Source organism: Tamandua tetradactyla, chromosome 19, assembly GCF_023851605.1.
Source record: "Tamandua tetradactyla isolate mTamTet1 chromosome 19, mTamTet1.pri, whole genome shotgun sequence".
Taxonomy (NCBI): domain Eukaryota; kingdom Metazoa; phylum Chordata; class Mammalia; order Pilosa; family Myrmecophagidae; genus Tamandua; species Tamandua tetradactyla.
The window spans coordinates 29,005,120-29,014,682 of record NC_135345.1 but is presented as its reverse complement, the minus strand read 5'-3'; positions in this window follow the sequence as shown (position 1 = coordinate 29,014,682).

Sequence of the window (9,563 nt, the reverse complement as noted above, 5' to 3'; positions counted from 1 at the left end):
TTCAATTCAACAGATATTTAAATATTTAACATTTGACAAGTACTATCCGACGAGCTCATAAAATAACAAATATACAAGCCTTGCACCTCTTAAGTATTTTTAAAAACTCCTTTCTCTCTTCTACAAACAAATGAATAGTATAGGATGGGGCTCAACAAATTATTGCCTAAATAATTGAAAAAAATGATAAAAATAATATTATAATATGAAATTTAGATTTTGCTGCCCAGAATAATGTTTTATTGAAATATAGACCATACTTTCATTTACATAATGTCTGTATTTTAAGCTATGGCAGCAGAGTTGAATAGTTGTGACAGAGGCTACATGGTCCAAATAAACTAAAAAATATGCACTATCTTGACCTTTGCAGGAAAAGTGCGCCAATCCCTGCTATGGAACTTTAATATGCAAGCCTGCAGTATCACTGGTTTTCCTATTCACCATCATATGTCTCCTCAAATTCCTCTTCTACAGAGCCAATAGAATGATCTAATCTAAAATGAAAATTTAGCCATGCCATTCTCTTTATTAAGAACCTTCATTAACTACTCACAAACCATAGGAAAATCAGAGTTTTCAAAATTGATGCATATATCATTTATGAATTGGTTGATCTCCACTCGCCCATATACTCCCTTAGCCATACTATGAGAGGTAAGAACTTCCTATTAAGAAGAAAAGTGAAACTACAGTATCTCTTCAATTTCCTGTGCCTGCATTAAAAGAGTGAATAAAAGCAGACAGAGAAACCAAGTACTTGGATGTACATGGAGGCATTGAGGTTACCCTAGTAAAGAGAAAGTCAACATGAATTTTTGTTTGTTAATTTCAATTTTAGTCCAGACTTGTTAAAGACATGGAAAAAAGTGAGTTACTAGCATCCACAAATGGCCCAGGCCATTTGACCCACGGGTACAATGTAGAAATTAAATGACTACTGTAAGGAATTCCCAGCTGTCATAGATGAGATCTCCAGGTATCTTTCGAGCAATGTGGTATAGTGTAGCTGAGTCAGTGGCAAGTTATAACACCAGTGATCAGAGCAGCAGAGTGAATCTGTCAATCATGCCAGCAATACCCAAAAGGAGATAGAATTACTTTACTCCAGGTACTGTGCAAGGTGTTCAGAATCAGAGAACAAAGTAGGTACAGGTAACTTAACAGATATGTTCATTAGCCTAGGAAAAGTCAGTTGATACCGTAACATAGGGGACCCTGGAAGTGCAAAAGGAAGGGAATCACTAATCGAAGTGTAATGTCAAGGAAGACTTCGTGGAAAAAGTCACCACCAAGCAAGTAGGTAGGTGTTAAGCAGCTGAAATTTGTGCTCCAGGATGATGAAGCGATCTTTTGCAAATTCCCAGTAGCAGAGTAGAACATGGGAATAAAAATCTGCATGGAGATACATTTGACTCAGTCTATCTAAGATTAGAATGTGTGACTTCCTCTTCCTAAACCTGAGATTTTATGTCCCTTAATGAATGCTAAATATATCAGTGCTCTGCATTGATCTAAGCATGGAAATCAAATGCATGCATTTCTTCACTTAAGCCACAGCCCAGTGTGGATTTAGAAAGCCAATGTGAATTAAACTTGAAAGAATGCATAAAAAAGAATGAGCATTAAAGAGTCCATGGTAATGGATTCTTTTTCTGCTTCTGGTGGCAACATTGAACATTGAACTATTTCTGAAGAAATTGTGAAAAAAGTGATCTGGGCATTAGTATATAAAGGAAAGTATGAATAGAAATTCATGGATGTTGAAATAAACAATCTAGAATTTCCATGACATTTCTCAAAAGTTTATGGCTGTCATTTCAGGACTGAATAATAGATTAATGAGGCAAAGTTTCCTCTGCTTCTTTTGTTCTACCCACCCCATGTTAATGCCCCATTTATCCTGTTAACTTTCTGGGTACTTTTGATCATTTGCAATTTTCTGATTCCTTATTTTGCTTTTTTTTGTAACATTTCAGTTGTCTGAACATATTTGATTTTCATATACAACTGTCTGAAACTTGGGGTGGTGGCAGAAGGAGTCATGTACTAGAGAAACTAGAACTGTAAAATAGTTGGACTCATGGTCAGAAGACTGAATTTAAGAACTGGCTTTATCCCTCACTGCCTATTTTTCACGTAACCTTTTGGAATTTCCATTCTCCATATAATAAGATGGTCTTTCAAGTGTTGGTGTAAATATCCAAAGAAACAAAACAAAAAACAATCTGAAACCTAGAGTGTTAGACAAATGGAAAAAAATGTTATTGTCCATTGGTTCTCTAACAATTTTAGGACTATATTGTTTTTGGAGGTGCATGGTTCAGGAATTAAACCCAGGTCTCCCACATGATACTCAATTCTACCACTGCACTAACCTAGCACCATCCAATATAGGGCTATTTTTATATAAGACATTTTCAATCAAATTACCTGGTTCTGTCCATGTTAGTTAATTGCTTAAGAATACTAATATGCATTTGCTTTCAACTGTTCTATGTATGGGATTACTGTTCCAAGCATAGAAGTATGAATAAGAACAGGTACTTTGGAGGTAGGAAAATATATGAGTTTAAATCCTACTTCCACTAATTATTCGTTATGTAAATTGGGGCATTCATTCTGTGACTCATAACCCTTTTCCATGGAAATATCATCTAATTCATAGGGTTGTTTTATATATAATATATTTATATTATATTTATAATAGGTTGCATCTATTACACATTGATAGCAGTACTTAACAAAGTGCTTTAGATGTAATCCATGCTCCAAAATGACAGTCATGTTTGTGATAATTGTTCTCCTCCTCCACTTCCTCCTACATCTCCACTCACTGTACAACTCTCCCCATAAATGCTTGAGAAAATGCAGTGAAAATCAGCAGACAGCTTTTAGGCAAATTACAAGTCAAGGTATATGAATGAGAAGAAGTTTTAGAAAGGAGAATCTGATGAAATTTATTCTCTATAGAATACAGGGCAACCTTGATAAATTAAATGTGAACTTTTAAAAAATCACAATTACCCAAAGAGTAAGTTCTGCTGGGAAAGCAGCATTCTTTTAGGATAGAATAGAGAGTCCTGTAGTAGAAGATTTCGCTCAACATCCTTTTCTCATATCACGGGAATGAGAATAAAATTTGGCCACTTTGTCCTGGTTTCTAAAGCAAAAATTCAGAAGGAATTTAACAACTACTTCAATTATCTAAAGTGTGAAATAGGCTTTTGTGATATGTCTTCGGGAACTAACAATCTTGTAGAATATTACTCCTTAAAAACATAATTGTCAAGTTCAAGCAATCGACAAACACAAATGTTAAAGCTTGAGAATTGCCAGTTGGGGATGATCTGATTTAATATTAAAATATCAAAAGTGCTAGGCAATTTAAAAGCTTGGCTTCTGTATTAGTTAGGGTTCTCTAGAGAAACAATCAACAGGAAGCACTTGCAAATATATAATTTATAAAAATGTCTCACGTAACCGTGGGAACGCAGAGTCCAATATCCACAAGGCAGGCTGTGAAGCCGACTATTCTGATGGAGGGTGTGGACAAACTCCACAGGAGAAGCTCACCAGCTAAAGCAGGAGGAGAGCCTGTCTCTTCTGAATCCTCCTTAAAAGGCTCCTAGTGATTAGATTGAGCATCACTCATTGCAGAAGACATTCCCTTTGGCTGATTACAAATGGAATCAGCTGTTGATGCAGCTGCTGTGCTAATGATTTAATTCTATGAAATGTCCTCATCTCAACAGATAGGCCAACACTTGCCCAACCAGACAAACAGGTACTACCACTTGGCCAAGTTGACACATGAGTCTGACCATGACGGTCTCTAAAATTGATATTTGTTTAAAATGTTTACAAACATCTAGTTCCAGAACTTGCTTTCTATATCCTGGCAACACAGAGTTACATTGCAGTAAGCCTAATCTAAGGGCACCAGCAGGCAAGCACTAATTAATTAAAGGTGTGAGTTATGACTTCCAGGCAAGTAAGTCAGAGTCAGGATCTCCAGATGAAAATAGAGAACAACAAGTTACATTTAAAATTTAAGGTAAATAAAGGGTTATTTGAATGCTTCGTGCAAAGTTCACTGGAAATCCTATGTATACTGTAGATTGTAGAAAAAGGACATTTAGATATCTCTTTTCTTTTCTTAGTACGTTTCCTTCAGTATTAATGTCTTTCTAAAACACTTATATCAAACCCTTACATGATTTTATTAACTGGTTCAATACATACCCATAAACTCTCTATATACAAACAGAATATATATACAAACACTGATAGAATATGCATATAGGTAAATAGAATTCTGAGTTTCTTTTTCATATAAGCAATAGCCAAGTGGACTCTTTCGTCAATGAGAGAAATTGGTACTGATTTTATGTAGCCTAAATCAAAGGTTTATGTGCTATACATATAAATGTATTTTGTTGCAATCTGCTATTTCAAAATAGATTATAATTCAATAGGAGACATCAATTTCACCTTTTCATTATCAAAGATTGCAATGAACTAAAAGGTATCTGAGAAATGGCCCCAGAGTGTGTGAGAGTGTGAAGGTGGTAGACTCATTTGTGCCCTTAAGCTACTCAGTCATCTTCTTAAAAGTACTTGACCTCTCAGGAACCAGTATAACTAAAGGTGTGCTTGGACTAGGTAATCTCCAATATTCTCTATAAAATGTGATTAAGAGAATATAAAAGAGTATATTTAAAATCAATGAGACATCAGATGGTTTTCAACATTTTAGAAGCACATGTGAAGAATCAAAGTTGGATAAACCAGTAACAAGGCATTTTCTTCTATTAAGTGAGGTACTTTATGTTTTAAATAAAATTATATGAGCATAATATAATGCTTTTTCTTAACTAAGAAAAAGCCATGCTATTAAATGATATATTCTATAATTCAGATACATTTGGCTCCAACTTATCAGCATGACAAAACTTTCATGAAGGCTAAATTTTGGGTATGAAGAAAACTTGTTCAGAACTATGATTTGTCTTTCAAATTGCATATCACACTGAGCTCTTGATTTTCCTTTTGTTTTTCTTTTTAAAAAAAAAACACTCCTTCATCTGCATTTTCAAAATACAAGGGAAAGATTAAATGTACATTGGAGTGGGGACTAAAAGACCATTATAGGGACTAAATATAGTGAATGTAGACATTTGTTTATTCAGTTTATTCATGGAATTGATGTTGTTTTGTATCTGAAATTATGCTAGCCGCAAGGATAGAAAAGAGAAGAAGGAGGTATTTGCTTTTGTTTTGGAATATAAAATCTATCAGAATTTTGAAACTCAGGAAGAGATGATAGAGATAGAGATAGCTGCAGATAGAGATCTGGTTGATGACAGTGTTTTAGTTTGCTAATGCTCCTGGAATGCAATTTATAATCTCCTTTATAAAACCCAGAAATGGAATGGGTCTTATAAAGGAGACTTATTAAGTTATAGGTTTACAGTTCTAAGGACTTAAAAATGTCCAATAAGGCCTTAAAAATGTCCAACTAAGGCTCCAGAGAAAGATACCTTGATTCTGAGAAAGGCCAAATACATCGGGGATTTTTCTGTCAGATGGTAAGGCATGATGCTGGCATCTGCTGGTCTTTGCTCCCCTTTCATTGCTTTGTGCTTCTCATTCCAGGGACTTTCTCTCTAATCATCTGTGGGCCCTCACTTAGCTTGTCTGGGTTCTGCCTTGCTTAGCTTCTTGTGGGGAGGTACGTGGCCACGTCTGCTGGGCTCCTCTCCCAACTTCTAGTTTCAAACAGCTCTCACAAATCCTGTGGGTCCTTCTGGGGTTTACTCTGCATCTCCAAACGCTGAATCTGAGCTCTATGTTGGCTCTCTTAAGGACTCTAGTAAACTAATCAAGACTCACCTTGAATGACAAGAGTCACATCTCCACCTAATCAAAAGATCACACCCACAATTGGGTGCGTCACATCTTGATAGAAACAACTTAATCAAAAGAGTCCACATGAAACAATTGTTCTCCCCCCACAAGAATGGATTAGGATTAAAAGAACACAGCTTTTCTGAAGTACATGACACTTTCAAACTGGCACCACTAGTAAAAACAGGTAATTGAATCTAGGGAAGCAGATAATAATAATAATAACAACAACAACAACAAAAACACTACATCATTTACAGTTCCCTTTGGAAAATAATATCAGTTTTTTTTTTCTTTTACAAGTAAAAGAAATATAGAGAGGCAGTATAGTGATATAGAGAAATAGTATATACAAGATATCTAACAGAATTATTGCTATGGCATCTAGAAGACAGAATAAAATGTAAATATGTATAAAATGTATTAAAGCTTCTCATTTTTGGAATTTAATCACAAACTGGAATTTATTAAGCAGCTACTATATATCATGCTTGAAATTTTGTGCAGTATATAGTAGAGTTTTTAACAAGTTCTTTATGATGGATTAGTTGCTTTCAATACATTGTTCCTGGGGTTTCCAGCCACATAATAAATATTTATATTTTATCCAGGATTACTTCATCCAAAGATATAGTGTTTTTCTCTAAATCAGTTTCAAAGGCCATTTACAGATGCAAGCAGGTGGTCAATCAGTCAATGAACAGAGGTTTTTAGAGCTTATGATCTGTAAGTACTGGGTAATAAGGCATGGGAACTTTGTTCTTTTTGTCCTTGTTTGTTTTGCTTGAATTTTTTATATAAAAAATTAAACCACTTTAGTTTGCATAGAAAAGAATGTCTATAAATGCCTTCCTGACATTTTTGACAGTCAGTATAAGAATCTGCCTTGGAAGTTCAAGCACAGCTTCCTAGGAAAAAATAATTTGATCAAAAAGTAAAATACAGTTAAAAGTTCACCAAGGGAAAAAGAGGAGGAAAAAATGGCCTGATGGCATATCTTATGAATGCTGAGATGAAAGAGCATTTGTTCATTTATTCAACAGCTCTACATTGAGAACCATTTGCATTCCACAGTATCTACAGCTATTCTGACAAATTTCTCATTCAGAAAACTGAAGTAATTCATTGTTTCTTGGGCATTTCACATATGTGTACACATGTACAAGTAGGGGACAAAAGGAGGTTGAAGAGAAATGAAGTAATGGAGATGGTCGGGAATCAATCAGGAAGGCCTTGTTTACCATATGAAAGCAGTTAATTTTACCTTGTAGGGGCTGAGAGCCATGGAGAAACCTGGAACAATACGTGACATGGCTATATTTGTTTTAGAACAATTATATGGCAATAAGGTGACTAAGTAAACAATCTATAGTAGAAACAAGAATTGCAATTCAGAGTTTTTATTTTACTAGAAGTCCTGCTGCCTAGACGTTTTTCACTTTTCTGTAGTTGATTACAGTCTGTAGCATTCACATTGCATGTTAAGAGAGAAGTTAGGAGCACAGGCTTTGAATCCTTTGGGTTTGAAACTCAGCTCCAGCATTCACTAGCTGCATGAATTTGAGAAACTTACAGAACTTTTTGTGTCTCAGTTTTATCATCTGTAAAGTTTAAAAAGTAATAACACCTACCACGCCAGGTTATTTCAAGGATTAAATGATTTAATATTTAAAAATGTTAAATAAGATTACCAGATAAAATACAGAAGTCCCAATAACATTGAATTTCAGATAAATCACAATTAAAAGAAAATAGCTATATCCCCAAAATGCATGTGTATAATACATCATTGCATGGGGCATACTTTTGCTAAAACATATATATTTTTGTTTACCAGAAATTGAAATTTAACTGGAGGCCCTGTATTTTTATATGCTGAATCTACTTTGATAAGGCTTCTTTTCACATGGAAGCATTTAGATGTGTTAACTTAGTTAAACCAATCCTCTCAGTCACTTATCTTACAGTCAATTACCCAGTTATGTACAGTTGAGAACTGGTAGGCATTTGGGTCTGAAATAGTTCTCAAGATTATCTAAGACTTCTTCTTTTAACAAGTTACATTTTCCAAAGTTATATAGAAATGGACAAGTATTCTCTGATTCTTAGGTACCTAGATGTGCTTTAACAGCAAAAATTGTGCCTTTGAATTTCATAAAATAATTTCATGTATGACCTTAAAGAGAATATCTTGGACTTTTCTGTACAGCTGCTATCAAGAGAGCACAATATCTTTTATATGTTTATCCACCTAAGTAAATTATTCCAGAGCCTGGAGTTATGAAAAAGAATCACCCTTTTGAATAATAGGCTTATACCTTTTACTAGAAACAAAACTGCATCCTTCCTCTGCCTCTCTTTTTCATGAAGCTCAGAGTTAAGTTTTCTGATTCTTTCTCTTTCCTTGGTAGTCTCCTAATGTTCCTCTATAACTTGAAACTTTCCTGCTACTCTTATTATAAGATTTATGTTTGACTTTGTAGTATTTGATCTTATTAATGCAGTAAAGTTACTTGGGAACAGATGCAGAATTTACATAGTTTTTAAAAATCTAAATGAAATCCTAAAGTTTTAAATTCCTAAATGTCTTCTATTTGCTGAGTTTCTAAAGAAGTGTTCCATGTCTGTGTGCCTCCAGTACTGAAATTTAACAGAACAGAGGTCAGTTAACAAAGGTACAAAAGTGAAAACAAAGGAAGGGAGCTTTGCTGTATATCTTCATAGGGAAAATTGTTGAAATTATATGCATAAGGCAAATCAATCCATGGAATAGGAAGATAATATTATCTCTTCCTTTCCCTCCCCCCACCCTCTTCTCTCTTCCTTTAATTTTATGTATGAGCAGAAAATGAGGAAACAAAGAATGCCTTCTTTATTCCATGTACCCATTTGAAACTGTTATGTACCCCACAGAATCCAGGTTCTTCTAATCCAATTTTGTGGTGGCAGATCCATTTGATTACATTGTTTCCATGGAAACTTTTCCATGGAAATGTCCTGCTCAGCTGTGATTAGTTTTTGACTCCACCCATTTAAGGTAGGTCTTAATCAGCTTCCTGGATTCCTTTAAGCAGGAGACATTTTGAAGAAAGTACTGATGCTTGGAGATCTGACACAGAAAATTGGTGACACATTGAACTGAGAGAATTCAGATGATTGGAGACAGAATTGCCCCAGAAAATGCCAAGCAAGGACCCAAAAGAACCCAGAACCTGGACAGAACTGAGAGAGGCTAAGAGATAAAATCCAGAGTTTGCCCTGGAGAAGCTAAGAATGGACCCAAAGATGCTTAGAGAGAGAAATGCCCTGGAGAAACTAACAGAAGACCCACCGGACACAGAGTAAGCCACTGGAATCTGTAACTGAAAGCAGTGAACCAGGATCAAGGACCAGGGGACGTCATCCACTTGCTGACAGAGGTGTTCCAGATGCTGGCTGCCTCTCCTCTGAGAAGGTTTGCACTTGTTGGTACCTCAATTTGAAAAATTTCACAGCCTTAGAATTGTAAATTGTAACTTAATAAATCCCCTTTATAAAAGCCAACCCGTTTCTGGTATATTGCATTCCAGCAGCTTTAACAAACCAAAACATTCCACATATATCTTTTCTAGCATCTCTTGCACACACATAAGAATTCTACTTGCCTGGTCTCA